The sequence below is a fragment of the Gopherus flavomarginatus genome, chromosome 1 (genome assembly GCF_025201925.1).
Source record: "Gopherus flavomarginatus isolate rGopFla2 chromosome 1, rGopFla2.mat.asm, whole genome shotgun sequence".
In the NCBI taxonomy this organism is placed as follows: domain Eukaryota; kingdom Metazoa; phylum Chordata; order Testudines; family Testudinidae; genus Gopherus; species Gopherus flavomarginatus.
The window spans coordinates 323436092-323456520 of record NC_066617.1 but is presented as its reverse complement, the minus strand read 5'-3'; the positions used below and the strand labels follow the sequence as shown (position 1 = coordinate 323456520).

Sequence of the window (20429 nt, the reverse complement as noted above, 5' to 3'; positions counted from 1 at the left end):
AGTCCTTCAATGTTGTTTTTCAAGAATCTGTACTGTCAGCTCAACTCCTATTTCTCTTATTGATATCACTTTTTTGTGTGTTTTCCATATTGTTCCAGTGTCTATACTGTCTTTACTAACAGAAAATCCAAAAGGTAGTCTTCAATGTGAGTGAAGCTCTCTCTTGCCCATAGTAAAATTCTGTCATCACTGTCTTCAGATTTTTTGTGTTGAACCACTATTGCTGGGAAGCTGCCAGACAACAGAATGCTTGAAGTACTAGTTTAGCCTCATTACTGAAATGCATTTTAATGGTAGTGACCGTTACATCAAACACAGCTCGGAAGACAGTGATTCTCATTTTTTCTTGTTGTGATTCTAAACGGAGGCTGAATTATCACCAAGAGGTGCCTTGAAATTTTGTTTTCTTTAGCCAAAGGTGGCTGCATCTACACTGTCTACAGCAGCCAGTCTCAGCATATATCCAGACGTTTTCAGTCCTCATGTTACTGATCTCTGAGGTTCTGCTAAATGACAGAAGAGAACAGATCTATTTTAATTTGTTACAAAGCTAACAACAACAAGAAGTCTCTTCAAGGGGATTACTCTAACAAGCTCCAGGCAAACCTCCCCACACAATAGATTTTAATTGTTTCCAAGCACTAATAATGTTTTGTGTTTTGCTCTGCAGTTTTCAGACCCTGCAGACAGTGAAGGACACGATATACGTACAAGATGTCGCAATTGATTTCTATAGGGATGATGCATCAGTCAACAAAGCTGCATCATTCTTAACTGTAAGAAACATTAAGCTATTGTATGTGAAGTATGAAGCCTGTATACTAATGTGAGAAGTATGGGGAATAAGCAGGAAGAACCTGAAAGGCTAGTTAAAAACACAACTATGACATAGTTGGCATCACAGAGTGGGATAATACGCATGACTGGAATATTGGTATAGAAGGGTACAGCTTACTCAGGAAGGACAGGCAGGGGAAAAAGGGAGGAGGTGTTGCCTTATATATTAAAAATGTATACACTTGGACTAAGGTTGAGATGGAAATAGGAGACAGACTTGTTGAAAGTCTCTGGGTAAGGATAAAAGGGGTTAAAAACTAGGGTGATGTCATGGAAGGGGTCTACTACAGAACACCTAACCAGGAAGACAAGGTGGATGGGGCTTTTTAAACAACTAACAAAATTATCCAAAGCACAAGACTTGGTGGTGATGAGGGACTTCAACTACTCAGACATTTGTTGGGGAAAATAACAGAGCAGGGCACAGATTATCCAACAAGTTCTTGGAACGTATTGGAGACCATTTTTTATTTCAGAAGGTGGAGAAAGCTACTTGAGAGGTTGTTCTAGATTTGATTTTCACAAATAGGGAGGAACTGGTTGAGATTTTGAAAGTGGAAGGCAACTTGGGTGAAAGTGATCATGAAATGGTAGAATTCATGATTCTAAGGAATGGTAGAAGGGAGAACTGCAAAATAAAGACAATGGATTTCCAGAAGGCAGACTTTAGCAAACTCAGGGAGTTGTGGTAGGTAAGATTCCACGGAAAGCAAGTCTAAGGGGAAAAACAGTTGAAGACAATTGCCAGTTTTTCAAACAGATGACATTATGGGCTCAAGAGGAAAGATAGGAAGTATGGCAAGAGACCACTCTGGCTTAACTTGGAGATCTTCAGTGATCTAAAATTCAAAAAACAGTCCCAAAAAAGTGGAAACTTCTTCAAATGACAAAGGATGAATATAAATAAATACTACAAGTATGTAGGGGCAAAATTAGAAAGGCCAAAGCACAAAATGAGATCGAAGTAGCTAGAGACATAAAGGATAACAAGAAAACATTCTACAAATACATTAGAAGCAAAAGGAAGGACAAGGACAGGGTAGGCCCATTATTCGATGAGGAGGGAAAACAATAACAGAAAATGTGGAAATGGCAGAGGTGCTTAATGACTTCTTTGCTTAGGTTTTCACCAAGAAGGTTGGTGGTAATAGAATGTCTAACATAGTGAATGCCAGTGAAAACGAGGCAGGATTAGAGGCTAAAATATGGAAAGAACAAGTTAAAAATTACTAAGACAAGTTAGATGTCTTCAGGTCACCAGGGCCTGATGAAATGGTTCCTAGAATACTCCAGGAGCTGACTGAGGAGATATCTGAGCCATTAGCAATTTCTTTTGAAAAGTCATGGAACACAGGAGAGATTCCAGAAGACTGGAAAAGGGCAAATATAGTAGCTATGTATAAAAAGAGAAATAGGGACAACGCAGGGAATTACAGACCAATCAGCTTCACATCTGTAAACAGAAAGATAATAGAGGAAATAATTAAGCAATCAGTTTGCAAACATCTAGAAGTTGATAAGTAACAGCATGGATTTGTCAAGAACAAATCATATCAAACCAACCTGATGGCATGTTACCCCATCAAAAAAGCTTTGTGGATGGGGGGAAGCGGTAGACGTGGTATATCTTGACTTTAGTAAAGCTTTTGATACTGTCTTGCATGACCTTCTCATAAACAAACTAGGGAAATGCAACCTAGATGGAGCTACTATAAGATGGGTGGATAACTGGTTGGAATACCATTCCCAGAGGCTAGTTATCAGTGGTTCACAGTCATGCAGGAAGGGCATAATGAGTAGAGTCCTGCAGGGATCAGTTCTGAGTCTGGTTTTGTTCAATATCTTCATCAATGATTTAGATAATGGCATAGAGAGTGCACTTATAAAGTTTGTGGATGATACTAAGCTGGGAGTGGTTGCAAGTCCTTTGGAGGATAGGATTATAATTCAAGATGATCTGGACAAACTGGAGAAATGATCTGAAGTAAACAGGATGAATTCAATAAGGACAAATGCAAAGTACTCCAGTTAGGAAGGAACAACCAGTTGCACACGTACAAAATGGGAAATGACTGTCTTGGAAGGAGTACTGCAGAAAGGGATCTGGGGGTCATAGTGGACCACAAACTAAATGAGTCAAAAGTGTAATGCTGTTCGCTAGAAAAGCAAACATCATTCTGGTATGTATTAGTAGCAGAGTAGTAAGCAAGGCACGAGAAGTACTTCTTCCACTCTACTTTGCCTTGATTAGCCCTCAACTGGAGTATTGTGTCCAGTTCTGGGTGCCACATTTCAGGAAATATGTGGACAAATTGGAGAAAGACCAGAGAAGAGTGACAAAAACGATTAAAGGTCTAGAGAATATGACCTATGAGGGAAGACTGAAAAATTGGGTTTGTTTAGTCTGGAAAAGAGAAGACGAGAGGGGGACATAACTGTTTTCAAGTACATAAAAGGTTGTTACAAGGAGAAGGGATAAAAATTGTTGTTCATACTCTCTGAGGATAGGACAAGAAGCAATGAGCTTAAATTGCAGCAAGGGAGGTTTAGATAGGACATTAGAAAAAACTTCCTAACTGCCACAATGGTTAAGCACTGGAATAAATTCCCTAGGGATGTTGTGGAATCTCCATCATTGGAAACTTTTATGAGCAGGTTAGACAAAACACCTGTCGGGTGGTCTAGATAATCAGTCCTGCCATGACTGCAGGGGACTGGACTAGATGACCTCTTGATGTCCCTTCCAGTCCTATGATTCATATTTATTACCCAAGTTCTATTGACCGAGTGTTGGAAAAAATCCTTTTGAACCTTCAGAGATCCAGAGTTTTAGAATTCTGGCCCAGGTTGGCAGTAACAAAGCTGTAGCACCTGGGGGCTGTTCACTGGTCTGTGTGAAACTTGTGAGTGGAATCAGTTGAATTCCTGTGGTCAAGTATTTACATGAGTGTAACTGACTAGACTGTGGGTGGTCAGGCCTGCAGGAGGGGTGTGAGTGGGGCAACCAGCTCTTAGAAACAATTGATGAGACATCTATAGAAATTGGCACAGCCCAAAAAGTGGTTCACCTCCAGGATGTCCCTGGGTGACCTCCAGTCAACAATGGCTGTCAATTTTTGTGGATTCATGGCGAGTTCTTCAGGGGAGATGATGTAGCTGAAATATGTTACTGTATCCTGGCTGAATTGGTATTTCTCTGGCTAGCCATACAGGCGGCACTGGCAAAGCCTTTCTAAGATACTCCACATGTGCAGGTTGTGCTCTGATTGGTCACTTGAAAAACAAGGATGTCATTGAGATAATAATGAACTGATCCAAAATGTCCCATAAAGTGCTTGAAGGTCACAGAAGCACTACACAGACTTAATGGCATGACCAGGTATTTAAAGTGTTGATATCGGGGTGGAAGGCAGTTTTTCCCACTCATCATCTTCTTGTGCCCGCACCATGCTATAGGTCCCATGGAGGTCTAACTTCATAAAAATACAGGCAAAGCATAATCAATCTAGAAGTACGTGAATGAGGGGGAGTAGTCACCTTGTTGAGGACCCAGTTGTCAATTCAGATCCTCAGGGAACCATCCTTCTTTTTAATGAAGGAGATTGAGGCCTTGCTGGAGAGGTGGCTGGCCAGATAAACCCCCTCTGTAGATAGACACAAAGGGCCTGGAGCTCTGGCTCAGAACGGGTGTACATGTGGCCAAAGGGAATTTTGGCTCCTGGCTGAATGTCAATTGGGCAGTCGTAATTACAGTGTGGGGGCAGGATGTCTGAATTTCCCTTGTTAAATATGACTGCAAAGTCATGGTGCTTGCAACATATTTCAATGGCAGCAGACAGGACAGTTGGGAGGGCACCCAATTCCGGTGGGCTTGTTTCTTCACAGTAGGGAGTCCCCAGACAATGACACAAGCTGCAGAAAACAGTGGATCTCTCTATGTACTCAGGCAGGCTTACTCATTGGCAGTATTGGAGCAAAAGCATACTGTCCCTTAGGGACCCCCAACAGATACAGGCGTCAGGGGCAGCAAGCCAGGACTAGGATGACCAAATCAACCCAAACTGAAGGGTCTCTTGGTGCCCTTGGAGGGTAATGACCCCTAAGGGGGCAGTCTGTGGGGTGACCAGCCCCAAGGCCAAGATCAGTGGTTTCCACACAACAGGGATCCCATGAGCCTTAGCCACATCCTGGTCCATAAAATTACCTGAAGCCCCTGAATCAACCAGGGCCTCCAGGTGAACCATTGGGCTTGTCAGGAGTAGGAGCTGCAATGGCAGTTGCAGATGCATCAAGCATGGATTTGCGGTTGCTTCTTTCCTGACAGAGGCAGGTGGAAATCAAGCATCTCTGGAGGCGGAAAGGGATCAGCCCAGCCCAAACCTCTTTATCAAGGCTGTGGCGTGGTGTTTCTCAACGCCAAAGCTGGTCTGACCTTTATAAGGCATCTCAACACAGTGTGTCTGCTGCTTCCAAAATACAGGCACAGGTCAGAAGTTCACCATCCGCGTGTGACGGGCTCGGTCACAGAGATCCCCTTGAGACTGTCACCTGACGTGCTGAAATTACCTCTGAGCCAATTTCCCCTGCCAGCTTGGGAATTCCAGAACCCTGCCTTGTTGAGCCAGACAAGCTAGCCTGCTACATCACAGACCCAGGGTCCAGGCCACACCCCCAAAGCTGCAGATTTAATGAAAACAGCTCTGCAGGTTACCTGACTCCAGCACTCAGAAACCCAGCTCCCAATGTGATCCAAATCCCAAATAAATCCATTTTAGCCTGTACAAGCTTTACACAGCATAAACTCATACGTTGTTTGCCCTCTATAACACTGATAGAGAGAGATGCACAGCTGTTTTATTCATTTACTCTGGGTTTACTAATAAAAGTGATTTTAAGTATAAAAAGTCGGGTTTAAGTGGTTCCAAATAATAACAGCCAGAACAATGTAAGTTACCAAGCAAAATAAAGCAAAAACATGCAAGTCTAAGCCTAATACATTAAGAAACTGATTACAGGTAATATCTCACCCTCAGATGTTCCAATAAGCTTGTTTCACAGACTAGACTCCTTACCAGTCTGGGCCCAATCCTTTCCCCTGGTACAGACCTTGTTAGTTTCAGCAGACATCTTAGGTGGTAAGCAGGGGCTTTCTCATGACATGCCGCCACTTTGTCCTGCTCCATGCCCTTTTTATAGCTTTGGCACAAAGTGGGAATCCTTTGTCTCTCTGGGTCCCTATCCCTCCTTCTAAATGGAAAAGTACCAGATTTAAGATGGATTTCAGCCTCAGGTGACATGGTCACATGTCCCTGTGAGAACTTATTCTTCATTAACCATGGGCTGGCCCACACGTAAACAGGAAGGCTTGCAGGTAAATAAATCATTCATAGTTCACTGATTCTGAAGGACCGTTAATGGCTTCCACTTAATATGTTTACAACAGTAACACAAGTTTATATCTTATTCTCCTAACTTCAGACATAGAAATAATACATGCAAACAAATAGGATGAACACACTCAATAGATTATAAGCTTTATAATGATACCTTACAAGAGACCTTTTGCATAAAGCATGTTCCAGTTAAATCATATTCACATTCATAAGCATATTTGCATAAAGCATATGGAGTGCAATGCCACACTGCTCTTCTCTGCCTCAGATAGGCATGGACGGGCCAGTCGATGGGCATGTGTTCTGAATCGGGGGTGCTCTTGTGAGGTCAGAGTACTTGAGAGAGTAGGCCCTGTTCATTGTGTCACTTGGTAAGGCAGTCGTCAATTCTGATACATAGGCCAATCAGGTCATTGAGATGAGATGGTGGTTTGACTTGCACAAGCGCATCTTTTATATCATTGTTCAGTCCAGTCTGAAACTGATAACATTGTGCAGCCTCATTCCACTCTCTGTCAGCAGATCCACAACAGAATGTGGCGGTGTATTGGGCAGCTGATCAATGCCCTTGTTCCACAAGATGGGAGACCAAGGATGATGATGCCTCCCCAGTGAGCAAACTAATGATGAGCCCTACTCAGGGCTGGTCTGTGGGAAACAGTTAGGGGCGTATCAAAAAGAGGAGCCAGCACTGGTTTAGGAAATCTCAGAAGTGCCCATGATCACCGTTAAACTTGTCTGGAAGTGTGAGCCTTGGCTCCCGGGAGGCCAGAGCCAGGTTTGCTGGCAAAGCTGCCTAGGCTTGTAGGGCTGCATTCTGCACCTGCAGGATGGGCACCTGCAAGTTCAAGATAGCTCTCACCAGCTCTGCAAGAGAAAAATTGGCCTGAGTGGGATCCATGACATTGAGGTGGGCCGCTAGCCCTTATATCAGGCTGCTCAAACTGTAGCAGACTGGGTTGTGGGGTGGTCAGGTCTAGTGATTGAAAGGAGATTTTGGCCTATTGGTTAAAGCTGGGTCCAGGGTGGGCAGAGTGCATAACAGAGACAAGGAACAGTACTGGAGAAACAGAAGTTGGAAGCCAGAGCTGGAGGGTCAGCCAGAGTCATAAGCCAAGTGCAGGGCCTGGAATCAAAGGCAGAGGCAGGAGAGGAACAGGCTAGAGCAGGGAATGGAAGCGGGTTGGAGCAGGGTTGGAACATAGGCAAGCACAGCTGTGGGCGTGGTATTTGTTGAGCAACCACTGATCTGCTGTAGGGGCCTGACTTGTAAGCAGGCCTGTTAAACCAGCCGCCAATAAGGGGCTGTGGCTACTCCATTAATTCCAAGGCACAGCAGCTGGGTTCATTGGTTGTGTCATAAACAGATAGTAGGAGTTAATAGAACAGAAGTACTTTATATATCTTTTGCCTGTAAAGGGTTAACAAAATCAGTGAGCCTGGCTGTCACCTGACCAGAGGACCAATCAGGGGACAGGATACTTTCAAATCTTGAGGGAGGGAAGTTTTTGTGTGTGCTGTTAGATTTTGGTTGTTGTTCACTCTGGGGGCTCAGAGGGACCAGACGTGCAACCAGGTTTCTCTCCAATCTCTCTGATACAGGCTCTTATAAGTTCAGAATAGTGAGTACTAGGTAGATAAAGCGAGTTAGGCTTATGTTTGTTTTCTTTATTTGCAAATGCGTATTTGGCTGGAAGGAGTTCAAATTTGTATTTTGCTGAAAGGATTTTAATTTGTACTTGTATACTTAGGCTGAGAGGTATTCCGAGTGTCTATAGCTGAAAGACCCTGTATCTATTCCATTTTAAATTTATAAAGATAATTTTTACTGTTTTTCTCTCTTTAATTAAAAGTTTCTTGTTCAAGAACCCTATTGTTTTTTTTATTCTGGTGTGAGACCCCAGGGGACGGGGTCTGGATTCACCAGGGAATTGGTGGGGAGAAAGGAGGGAAGAAGGAGAGAGAGGTTAATTTCTCTCTGTGTTAAGATAACTTTCTCTCTCAGGGAGAGTCTGGGAGGGGAGAAAGAAGGAGGGGAGAAGGTGAATTTTCCTCTCTGTTTTAAGATTCAAGGAGTTTGAATCACAGCGATCTTCCAAGGTAACGCAGGGAGGGGAAGCCTAGGAGAGGCAAGGGTGAGGGAAAGGGTTTACTTTCCTTGTGGTAAGATCCAGAGGGTCTGGGTCTTGGGGTTTCCCAGGCAAGGTCTTGGGGGGACCAGAGTGTACCAGGCACTGGAATTCCTGGTTGGTGGCAGCACTACAGGTTCTAAGCTGGTAATTAAGCTTAGAGGAATTCATGCTGGTACCCCATCTTTTGGACGCTAAGGTTCAGAGTGGGGAATTATACCATGACAGGTTGCCTAGTAGTGAAGTTAGTCAGGGAGCTGGACACCAGCTGGTCCTACCTAGTCTGGCCCCTGACAATCAAGAAAAAATCCAGCTCTGAAATGTGACAGCCTGATTGGCAGTATAAGCAGTTAGGCAAAGAGTTGATTGGAGTATGGAGAATGAGAGCTTGTCTAGGCAAACAGTTCATATAAGGTGGGTGTAAATTTACAGCTCACTAGCATGCTGCCACTAAGTGTCCTTGTGGACACTGCTACCATGCACTAAATGCTCCCAAGTGCACCTTTATCTACACTATCTACACTCTTTTCAAATCAGAATAGAACAGAGTGCACTAGGAAACCTTTAGTGTGCAGTAGCAAGGTCCACACGAACAGATAGTATATGGCAGGTCAGCATGCTGTAGATTTACGTCCAAGCTTGCCGTGAACTTAGTCAAGACAAGTCTTGAACTATCTTCTCTTCCTTGGCTGTTTCAGAACAGGGACAAAGCAAATTTATTGGTCAGTTTGTGGAAATCGGTACTCTCATTGCTTGTGCTCTGCGTCTGGTGATAAATAATACTTCTGAAATGCAAATAATTCTTTTCCTTTTGCATTGAGGCATGCACTTTTTTCACATGACTCTTGAATACAATACAAGTTCACATCATCTTCCTCCTTAGAACGACCCAAGACTCAGATGCTGTCATTGGTGACTTGCAACTCCAACAACCCCTTCTTACGTCATCTGTGTGGTACTGGTACACATTTTGGACTGGCATGGTGCTAATGGGCACCGTGATGAAGTTTCATGTTGCTTTGACTTCATAACTTCATTTTACCTTTGGTAAAAGTTAAGCTTCATTATCCAGTATATGAGCAAAATATATTTTATGATGATATCCTTGCTTTTTAAATTGTTTGTTCATTCACTAATTTGTAAAATTCAGTCTTTTGCAATTGGTCTCCCAATCATTAATGCAAGTTAGCAAGATTATGGTGCATACTGAATTTTAAGTTATTCAATATTTTTATGGAATATTATTCCTGTTTTATTAGTATCTTTTTGAGATATTTTCAGGCATATTTATATATAATTTATCATGCTGGAGACAGAAATATCCCATGTCATTAAGTAAGACCAGGTCATGAGGCATCTTGTGCTTTTCTCGATTGTGTGTGCTTTATATTATATTTTTTCATCAAGTCTGAGTATGGAAACTGAAAACTCCTAGTGGATTTATCACCCAGCAGGTATTTAGTGACAGGTCCTGCCACTATAAATCTTCTCTTGTCAGTTCCTCCTTTGAATGGATGATTCACAGTCTGCACAATATAGAAAGTGGCTAATAGAGGATTAAAAGCCTGTATTTTTTTTATAACCCTTATGCTGTCAAAGGAAAAATAATATACTATATTTCCTCTGTCATTCATGGCAATGTGTTCTAAATTAACTTGAGAGACTTCAATGAAAGACACGATATATTAAACACTCTAGTTTCCAGGTCAGATGCATAGTATCCCCTGGTGGCCCTCTTAATCTCTTCCTGGGAATGACAGTCAATGCTCTCTATTCCAGAAGGTTGACAGCAGACACCACTGTGTTGAGCACTGCAGATATGCATGTATAATGTACTGGCTAGTGTGTGTGTATATAGCTACGACTGCTGCCTATTGGTTAGACTCAGAACTACTCGCCCATGTTTATGCTGCTAATAACTAATGGAGATAATATCCTTTAGCTCAAGTGGTAGAGGCCTCTGCTTTTGGAGCAGGAGATGTCCATGGGGATAAAAGTGAAGTTCTAGTTGGCCATACATTTTTGTAACTTGTAAATAAAATACATTGTTCTCCTACTGCCAGATGAAGGTTATTTTTTTCACCCTATCCTTAATTCTACCCTTTCAATGGGAGAAGGATGCTCTTATATCGCAGGTCTGCTTGTGGGAGGAATATTACTTCTATTATTTATATTATTGTAATGCCTAGGAGACCTAGCATCCAAGGATCTCATTGTGCTAGGGGCCATACAAACACCAAACAAAAAGATGGTCCCTGGTTCAAGGAGTTTACTGTCTAAGTATAAGAGAGGTGACAGGAGATGGATACAGACCATATGTGCCAACTCTGTGGGTGCTCCGCGACTGGAGCACCCATGAGAAAAAAATAGTAGGTGCTCAGCACAAGCTGGCGGCCCTGCCAATCAACTTCTCCCCCTCCCCACGCAGTGCCTCCTGCCTGCCGGTGGGCCTTGCCAATCAACTCCTCCCCCCCCAGCACCTCCGGTGATCAGCTGTCCAGCAGCATGCAGGGGGGAGGGGTGGAGCGTGCTCAGGGGAGGAGGCAGAACAGGGTGGGAATAGGTGGGGCGGGAGCAGGAAGGGACAAGGGCAGAGCAGGGGTAGGAAGAGGCAGGGTGGGCTCTTGGGGGAAGAGGAAGAGTGGGAGCAGGGCCTGGAGTAGCTGGGAACTCACAACGTCAGCACATCTGATACAGACAGGGGAGTACAAGTGATCAGTGACAGTATTGGTCAGCAGGATGGGCAGTGGTCTCAGCACACTAGCAGCCTAACTATTATCAAATTTCTTGTAGGCATCACAGAGGAGGAGGATTTCAAGGTGGATAAGGTAGCTTAGCAGATGTTTATGGGGAGCTCCTCCCTAGCCTGAGGGGCAAGGTGGGAGAAAGTACGTAGGTGCTTGTTTGAAAATGTAACGTGTGGACAATGAAGGCTGGCATCATGGGCTGGCCGGAGTTGAGCATCAACAGCTCAACAGTGAATGAGAGATGATAGGTAGGGCGGATTGACTGTGAAAGCCCTTGTATCTGATGAGCAAGATAATGGGAGCCAGTGAAGGGAGGCAAAGAGAGGGATGACATGGACGAAGTGATGGACTGGGAGAGAATAACCTTTGTAGCAGCATTCTGAATGGATACAAACAGAGCAAAATCACATTTGTCTAGGCCAAGGAAGGATGTTGCAATAATCAAGAGGTGAGATTAGAGCTTGGATGGCAATTTTAGCTGAGAGAGTGGATAGAAAAGCATGTATCTTAGAAATGTTATGCAGCAAGAATGGACATGATTTAGACCTAGCCTGGTTGTGAGGACTGAGAGAGAGGGTCCAAGTTGATGATGCTCAGGTTAGGGCCTGAGTGACAGGATGGTGGTGTTCTCCACATTGCCTGAGAAGTTAGGTAAAGGGGAGAGCTTGAAGGGGAGGAATAAGAGCTCTGTTATAGCCATGTTGAGCTTGAGTTGGTGGCTAGCCATCCACAAGGAGATGTCAGAGAGGCTGAGGTTTTAGATTGTGAGGGGTTTGTCAGTGTTGGGAGATATAAAAAAAGAACTAGTGATATGCCTTGTCAAACAGCGAATGGCATGGTATAAAGTAGCTGTCTTTTTCTTAATTGGATGTAACAGTTAGTGTAGAAGGGATACCCCTTTGATTGTAGTTGGGAAATAGAGGAATATTAGATCAGGCATTAAAAAGAATGGTAGTTTCCAGGCGAACTTTGTGGGTTATCAAATGATACAGTGAACAGTACAATATTGTTTCTTTAATAATTCCCTGAAAATGTTTTTAATTCTGGCTTCAGCATTCATCAGTCTTCACTGCAATAAAGTCCTTTCTGAGTAAAATGTGCGAGGCCCTCAGCAGAATGACAGAAAGGGGAGAATTCTAAATTCCAAAGCACAAACTTAATGTGAATTTAAAATACAGGTTGTGTAATTCTATATTCATGTTGAAACAAGAACTTTATTTTCAACTCAGTCACAGGCACTGTTTCCCACTGACGAGTTTGACAGCTACATTGGGGCATATCATATCTGGCAGCCATCCATGAACAAAGAACATGGCATCCAAGAAGCGATAAAATTCTTATGTACTTCCTTGGCCTTGCATATCATCAAAGCCATTCACCTCTAAGCACACAGGAAAGAACTAGAACTAACCCTATCCTATGTTACAAGAGACTTCAGAGCTGGCCATGTAAGGAAATGTGCATCCTTCAAGATCCAAATTTGCCAGTCTAGCCAATGCCCAGCGGTCCTACGAGCAGGGCCAGTGCAACCACTAGGCAAACTAGGGGGCCGCCTAGGGCGCCAAAAAGCAGTGCCCCAAAATGTCTGGAATGCTCACCCGGTTCGGGCTAAATGTGTAACCCTCTTCCTGCCTCTGTGCAAGGAGATGCTGCGGCTTTGATCAGCTCTGGCCATCCGGGAAGTGATGTCATTCCTCCTCCAGCCGCCGAGGGTGCTGCGCTGCTCCAGCTCTGCCCCAGGGTCCCCACCCCTGCTCAGCCCTGCCCCACCCCCACTCGCCTGAGCTCTGCAGCAGGGCCAGGCCTGCAGTCACCGGCGGGGGGAAGTGCGGAGACCCAGCCCCAGTCATACCGCCAGGGAGTGCTGGGGGGTGGTTCCCCCTTGCCCTCCAAGCCAGCCTGCCCTCCCGGAGGCCTGGCGCTCCCTCACTCCCACCCACCCCCAGGAGGCCTGGGGCACCACACACATCCTCTGGGGGGGCTGCATAGGGCCCCAGAATATCTAGGGATGGCCCTGCTACCCGCCACCCTGCCTGCAGCACCTCTGCCCTGCCTCTAGCCAGCCCCACACCCCGTCTCCCCTGCTGCAACCCCATGCTTGAAGCCAGCCAGCCCCACACCCGCTGTCTCCAGCCAACTCTTTCTGCACACCCCTGCCCGAAGACAGCTAGCCCCTCACTCCCCTGTCTCTAGCCAGCCCCTGCTGCACCCTCCTGCCTGAAGCCAGCCCCACACTCCCTGTCGCCAGCCAACCCCTGCCGCACCCCCTGCCTGAAGCCAGCCAGCCCCACACCCTGTCAGGTTATTCACTTATTTTCATTAAATATGTAGACTAAATAATGAAATTAATTTTCAAGGCAAATGTGTATTAATTCTAATGAACAATGCCACATTATGCAGTATCCATTTTTGAAAGTTTATGAAGTGGGAGTGGGAGGTGGAAGTTTCGCCTAGGGCACAAAATAACCTTGCACTGGCCCTGCCTATGAGCAGATGGAAGAAACAGGAATCCAAAGTAAACTTTGTGATGTGTTAGAAGGGGTACAACAATCCATTATCTGCCTGTTAGCAGGGGAAGGCTTCTGTCTACATAAATTAGGGATTCTAGCAGAAGTGGGACCAAAGTGGAGCTCTAGGTCCAAGCTGCACCTCAAGCTTTGGAGAAGTTTGGATCTTGATGCTAGTTTTGTGGCTTGAGACCATTTCTAGTGTTTGATTTTTGATTAGTGGTAAGATTAGTTTAGCTAAGTGCTGTCTGTGAGGAGCTTTCTTTTGCTTTCCTCTCTTAGCTCATTATCCTCCTTTGATGCCCACTGATTTTAGTATTTTGTGCACCTTGTGTAATCGAGGATTATCATTTTCAACTTAAAATTCTCAGCTGCAGCAATAAGAATAATATAAATGGACTGTTGGGCAAACATAAGCTGTCATTAAGTATTTTGGACTGAGTGAAAATGTTAGGTTCAAAAAACTAACCTGCTCTGGAGTTTTTGTGCACGTTAGTGTCCAAAATGGTTGTAGCTGAAAGAAGAAATTAGTTGAAAATGTAGATTTTATTCTTTCCAGAACTTTTGCAGGCTTCACTTTATCTTTAACTGTTCATTTAAATCCCAGTGATGATTTTCTTAAATGATTTTTCATAATGTGAGTCCCACCTGCCATTGGGTTAATGAAGACAATTTATCAGTGATAGATTATACTATAGTTCAGAGACCTCCTTTCAGGTTTGTTTTTTAACAAAGAGTGGTAACTGCTTCTGGTTTGATGTCCTAGTGATAGAGCTCTGCTCTGCCATGTAAGAGACATGGGTACAGTTTCTGGACATGCTATCTTTCTCTACATGATGTTGCTCAAGCTGACCTCCCGGTGTGCTTAGCCCCGGTTGGTAAGAGAGCTACACATTACTCAGCAGTAGAGGGGGTTGAAAAATAATGAACACTTTTGTCGTTCCTCCCTCTTTTTTGTCCAAGGTATTTTTCATTTAAAAAAATTCCAACCAGCTTGTCAAAAAATGAAAATATATTTTGAGAAAAACTATTGTGGGAGTTATTTCACTGTTTTCATTGAAAAACCTTTTCCAGCCAAGTCTGCTCAGCAGGAACCTCCCTCTCATAGTGGCACAGGAAGTCTATGACAAAACTTCTACAGGGATGAATGTTTCTTGGTTGTTTACATTACTTACCAACTGTTCACATATCAATAATGGGAGATGGTAATGTACTTACTCTTTCTTCTCTGGAAACCTGCGTCTAAATGCTGCCTAGATCCCATACATTTGATGGTCTCAACATAATCCTAAAGTGAACATTTGTCTCAACATAATCCTGAAGTGAACATTTGTCTGTATCATAAGATGCAATGAAAGTGTCATACATTTCAATGTGACCGGCTTTTTCTGCTTAAGAGAAGAAAAGAATCTTCCCCAACCCCTGCATTTTGTAGGTAGGAAGCTTGAAAGTCTCTGGCCATTTTGAAGAAAGGATGCTATGGAGTGTCTCACTGCCAATCTAAATACATAGTACTTAGTGGCAGCTAGATCTCCTGGTTATTTTTCTCATGCTTCCTTTTACAGAATCAAAGAAACTCTTACACCTTACAAAAGGTTTAAACATAGCCAATTTCACCAACTATAACAGTGAGCAGTTCTTTTTTCATTTCAAGAATTAAAATTGATAGCAGTTGTGAACGAGTGTCGTTTTATAAGAATTAACCTTTCCCTTTGGAAAAGAAGATGAGTTTATTTATTATTAGAGGAAAATTGTTTCCGCGATGGAACATTTACTAAGAGAAAAAGTCCAGTAGCAGTGACTCTGGGCATCCCTCCAGCAGTTCTGTCTTCAGATATCATTCTTAACATAATGCTTGGATAACATAACTTGGATAAATAACCTCCCTGCACTTTGGACAAAGACTCTGATGTGCATGCTGGCACAGCACAGTGATTCAGAAGTGCTGTTTTACCGTCCAATGGGAATAATGACACCTGGATTGAAGCTTAAGCCTTGCTATGAATATAGTTAAGTCTGCGTCTTTGGTGTTCAGCCTCACGGTTATCTTAGCTGACATCTTCGCCTTAAAACTGCTTTGTTGAAACACAGCCTGAAATGTTGGCAAGTTGCTCCAGTAAATAACCAAACCACACCAACCACAGTCAAACTTTTGTTGCCAGCTTCAGCATTTCCAATCATTGACAACCCCATCCACAAGTATTTCTCATACATCTCCTGCTCAGAACTGAGAGGTGGTACAAGGTCATGTCAGGCAAACTGAAGTCTTATCCCTTCAGCCATACTACTTTCCAGAATGAATGCGCCGTGTCTATGAGGGTGGCTAGTGTATTACTAGCTACTGCTCTGACTACTAGACTACAGTGAGCCAGTAAAGAATCCCAACATTCTACTGTTGATATCGACCTCCCATAGTCCACTGTTGTCTAGCAAATAGTTGTGTGACCCACTGGCAAAGTGTGTGTCAAGTCCCCTCGTGGAGGCAGGTCCCCATAAGAGCTAGCAGTTACTCCTTTAGTTGAAGGGGTAGAAGTCTGTTCTGGAGAACTGACGGTTAAGGATTTGAATCTTGAATCTTGTTCCCTCCTTATGCTTTGTTTTTTTTCAGTTTCCTTTATTAAAAATGGGATTATATAGTTTACACAGTGAGGAAAACCTCTGTGATGGTTACTGGGCAAACTGCACTTTAAACCCCTCTTAGACCCTTTTTAATGCGCCTGAGCTGACAGGCCTTGCTTCCTGCACCTCACTCTGGTTGGAACCATGTGGTCCAACTGCTCTTAGACAGGATCTCTGGGTTGCAGCCCCCAGTTTTCCAATGAAGTTCATAGGACTGGCCATCTCTGCTTGGCACCTGTAAACCTTTTCATTCCAGGGGCCTGTGACCAGCAAGTTGATTAAAGCAACTCAAATCCAACATCTTCAAAACAAAGCATTATTTATTCATTGCCCAGAGGTACAAAACACACAGAGAAAAGGGTAAATAATAGCAGACCAATATGCCTGGATCTGTCTTGCACCCTTATTCTTTCCTTGCCAGGTTTTGTGAGTTTCCCTCAGCCCAGCTAACCTCCGTTTTTGGCTGGGAGAAACAGACTGTCTTGCTTGCAGCTTTCACTGACACTCGCTGGGCAGCCTCTGGTCACTCAATCCCCCACCCCTTGCCTTGGTCCTGGGGTCCTCTAATGTTTTCATTTTTCCTTTTGATCTCTCTTTTCTCATCCTTGGCAAAACAGCCGTGTACCAGGTTTGGGACTGAGGAGTTGCCTTTTTGCGGCTATAAATCTAGTTATTGTATCTGAGTGTTTGTTGGGATGCTTCTTATCTAAGACATTGTTCTACTTCTGTACTTCATCATAAACACACACGGAGGCATGTACCATCTTCATAAAAAATAAAACAGATTTTTCCCACTTGGTCACGGCTTCCTTAAAAACAATTATAATCTGTCAGTTATGGTATGAGGCCCACAAAATACAGGTGCTTTGCAAGTTGGTCATTTGTCCTACATCTTTATTGCTTATCTCACACATTGGCAAGTTTTAATATTGGGGAAAATGGGCTGGACACAGTGGTTTCTTAGCTGGATTTTCTGTCAGTGGACTGCCTGGTGTGCTGATGGTTTTACGTCTTTGCTCAAGGTAAAGAGGCTTTAAGTACATTTTGTGAATAAAGGTAGAGGAGCAGATAATCATGTGTCTGTGTTACCTCTCTCTCTTTCAACAGAAAAGTAACCCACTGCAAAACCCCAAAATTTGCAATCACTGGGAAAAGGGAGCTGTTATCTAGACTTAAATAACATTTCCCTGACCAATCAGACGTGACAGTGACATCCTAGGTGTATTTAATGAAGCTTTCCTAGCCAGGTTTGCAAAGTTTTCCTAGCAAACCAATGAAAGTAATTGATGGTAAATGACAGAGCCAGAACTTCCTTGAAACCGCTTTACATCTGCACTCCAGTCCTTTCAATCAACTGGGCAATTTTCATGAGCATCACATTCACACAACTAATTTAAAATAAAGAGAGAGGAGATCTTGAAAAGTGTTCTTTGTGATTATCCTGATGTTTGATCTTTGCTAGCTGGTTAGAACCAGTTTTCTTTCTGTTGCAGACTTGTTTAATTAAAACAAATCCTTTAAAATGTCACCTTGCTTCACTGTTGCTGTCCCTATATCCATTAATCTCTTCCCACTGAGGTGGCGGCTTCTCTTAACAGCAAGGTAAACTTCAGGAGTCTAAGCAGTGCATCAGATTACCAGGCTGATGCCAACACAATTTGCCCTTCTCTTTCAGGAGCGCCAAACTCCCAAAGGAGTTAAAAGAAGATATCTTTTGTTTTTCTGACACAATGAAAGGGTGTGTGTCTGTGGCTGGGGTATTGAGAGGGGATCGTCTCTTACTTTTAAATGAATTACATGTTGTTTAGTAATGCATTAGGTTACATCAAACCATCACTAAGCATCAAAATGATCTATCAGTAGTATGAATCAGATGTCTTCCAATGGTTTCTTAGAATTGCAGGGATTTTATAAATTTAGATGCCTCTAATTATCTTTAGATTTCTCTTCGCATCACTGGTGTCTTTCTTCAGACTTTCTAGTCTTTCTCTTCCTGTCCTAACCTCAGCTATCCCAGAACACGATTCTAGATGACCACACTGTCAGTTTCTCAAGGTCTAACTGAAAGCTTATGAAACTAAAATCGGCACTGTCATTGCATTAAGGTATTTTTGTCCTTCACTCACTGTCCTAGCTCTCAGCACTTGTCTTTCAAAGCTATGTAGTGACAGCTAAATCATTAGTCTCTCCATTGATGAAAGACAAGGACATCTTAAATCAAGGACACCTTTTGTTGGACTCTGCAAGGGAAGAGTAACCAGTCCATGCTTTGGGGAGCATCAGCTTGCACAGGAAGCAATAGGCCCACTAGGTAAGAGAAGGCAGCTAGTCACACACACGACTGCTGTTCTGCATTTGTCCTATATCCCAGACTGGCTCCTCCCATAGAAAAATAGCAGGAGCAGGAAGGTGGCTTGGGAGGGGTGTGGGTTCTGCTCAGGCAATTTTCTCTAGATCGTTCTGTTAGGGGATAGGGACTTTCCCCTCCATTGATTCATTCAGCTTTCGGGTATCTGACAGTGGTAACCACCTTTAGAGAGGCCCTAGCCTGGTTCTGGGGTCCTTTGCCCACCCCAGGGCTCCTTGGCAGCAAGTCTCCATTCTCTGGCCCTAGAAACTTTTTAAAGTGGAGGGTCCACAGTGTGGAGAAGACCCCGCAGAAAACCTAATATAGCCCTGCATGTTCAGTGATTCTATACTGGCTGCTTCTCCCTGCTTCCCTGTTCTCTCCCCTCCCTTTCCTCATGGAATCCAAGGTGACTATGCTACAAAGGCAGCACTTCCTTGCAGCAGAGGAAGATCTGCATGTGGACTGTGAGAAGACAGGGCCTCTGAAATCCATTGTCATTTGGCTTTACTTTTGAAGGGGAATGAAAAATGTGAGTTTTTCCTATACTGGGTCCACATGGTTCACAAGTAGTGCTTCAGACCGCCAAGTTGATGAGATAAATGTAATGTAGTTCATGCATAATCATATTGTGATCCATGGCCTGGCTGTCAGGCACACGCTCATCTTAAGTTTTAGTTGAGAATAAGATAAATATTGATTTCCCCTGGCACTGTGCAGCGCTCCCTCCAGAATAGGAACCTGGACAAAAATAGAACTCTGGCATCCAAGGAGAGGGAAGATGAATAAGTAGCTCTGTGGAAGGACATTAGTGACCATTCACTGTCAAGAAGAGAGGCTAGCACCATGTCTCTCTATATGTTGGCACAGTTCCTTAGTACAAGAAGGCCCCAATCCTGATCAGGGCTTCTGAGAATGACACTGTGAATAATACTCTGCAGAAATGGAATTAGGGTGACTCTCACCTTCAGACCCAGATCTAATTTTTTTTTAACGGCTCAAGCTTAAGGTGTGCTCAGATCTGGGGGTCTATTTCAGACCCTTCTCTAGGATGTCTAATATATGGGGGTGAAGGTGATGGTGATAAGAATCATATTCACTCATCTACTATGTTATAGCAAACGCTACACTGGAAGTTTCAAGTGTCTGCAAATGTTGATCATAACTCAGTTAAGCTGAAAGGGGCAGCTGCACAAGTGTGGTTTTTTAATTTCACAGGTTGCTTTTCCTGTGTGCAGTGGTTGGAGGTAAGAACAGAATGCAGCATTTCAGTGAGAACCAAGGGCTTGTCTAGACAAACACTTAGTGCCTGGCAGGCTAGTGTGATGTATATTTATGCCCCAGCTGATGCACACTGAAAGTTCTTTACAGCCCTTTGGTGTAACATGCGCATCAGCAAGGTCTATATGGACACTTAGTGTGTGGTAGACTAGAGCTCTGTAGATTTACATGTCAGCTTGCCACACAGTAAGAGCTCATGTAGACATGCCTTTACTCTTAGTCCTGTGACTTAGCAAGGTTCCTTCTAGAGAAGAAGTAGAGTCTGTGGCTGTTGGAAATATGTTAATGTCACATACGGGAGAGTACAGTGATGTAGCCCCTATTCCTGATACCAACTGTGTGAGTGGGCCAGTCCTCTGTCCCCAGAGCCCTGGCTGTTCTAGGGAGCTGGCAGGAAATTGCACCTCTTCTTCCTGGGCCCTGATCTCCTCCAACTGGAGGATGCAGATGCCTTCTGAGACAGAACTGTGCAGGTTGCCAGAGATGGCACATGCTGCTGCTGGACACTGCAGGCTGAGAGTCTGAGCCCAGGGCAGGGGGACAGGATCAGGGAGCAGCCTATGTCACTA

General features: G+C 43.8%; 1 protein-coding gene across 1 annotated transcript in view; it reads right to left on the bottom strand.

Annotated features, from left to right (window-relative positions):
* The window catches only part of N4BP2L2 (NEDD4 binding protein 2 like 2), a 479674-nt gene extending 478010 nt beyond the window's left edge, over positions 1 to 1664 (bottom strand). Inside the window, exon 1 of the mRNA XM_050937135.1 lies at positions 1659 to 1664. The gene's annotated coding sequence lies outside the window, so the exon portion shown is untranslated. The remainder of the gene's footprint in view (positions 1 to 1658) is intronic.
* Positions 1665 to 20429: the final 18765 nt, after the last annotated feature.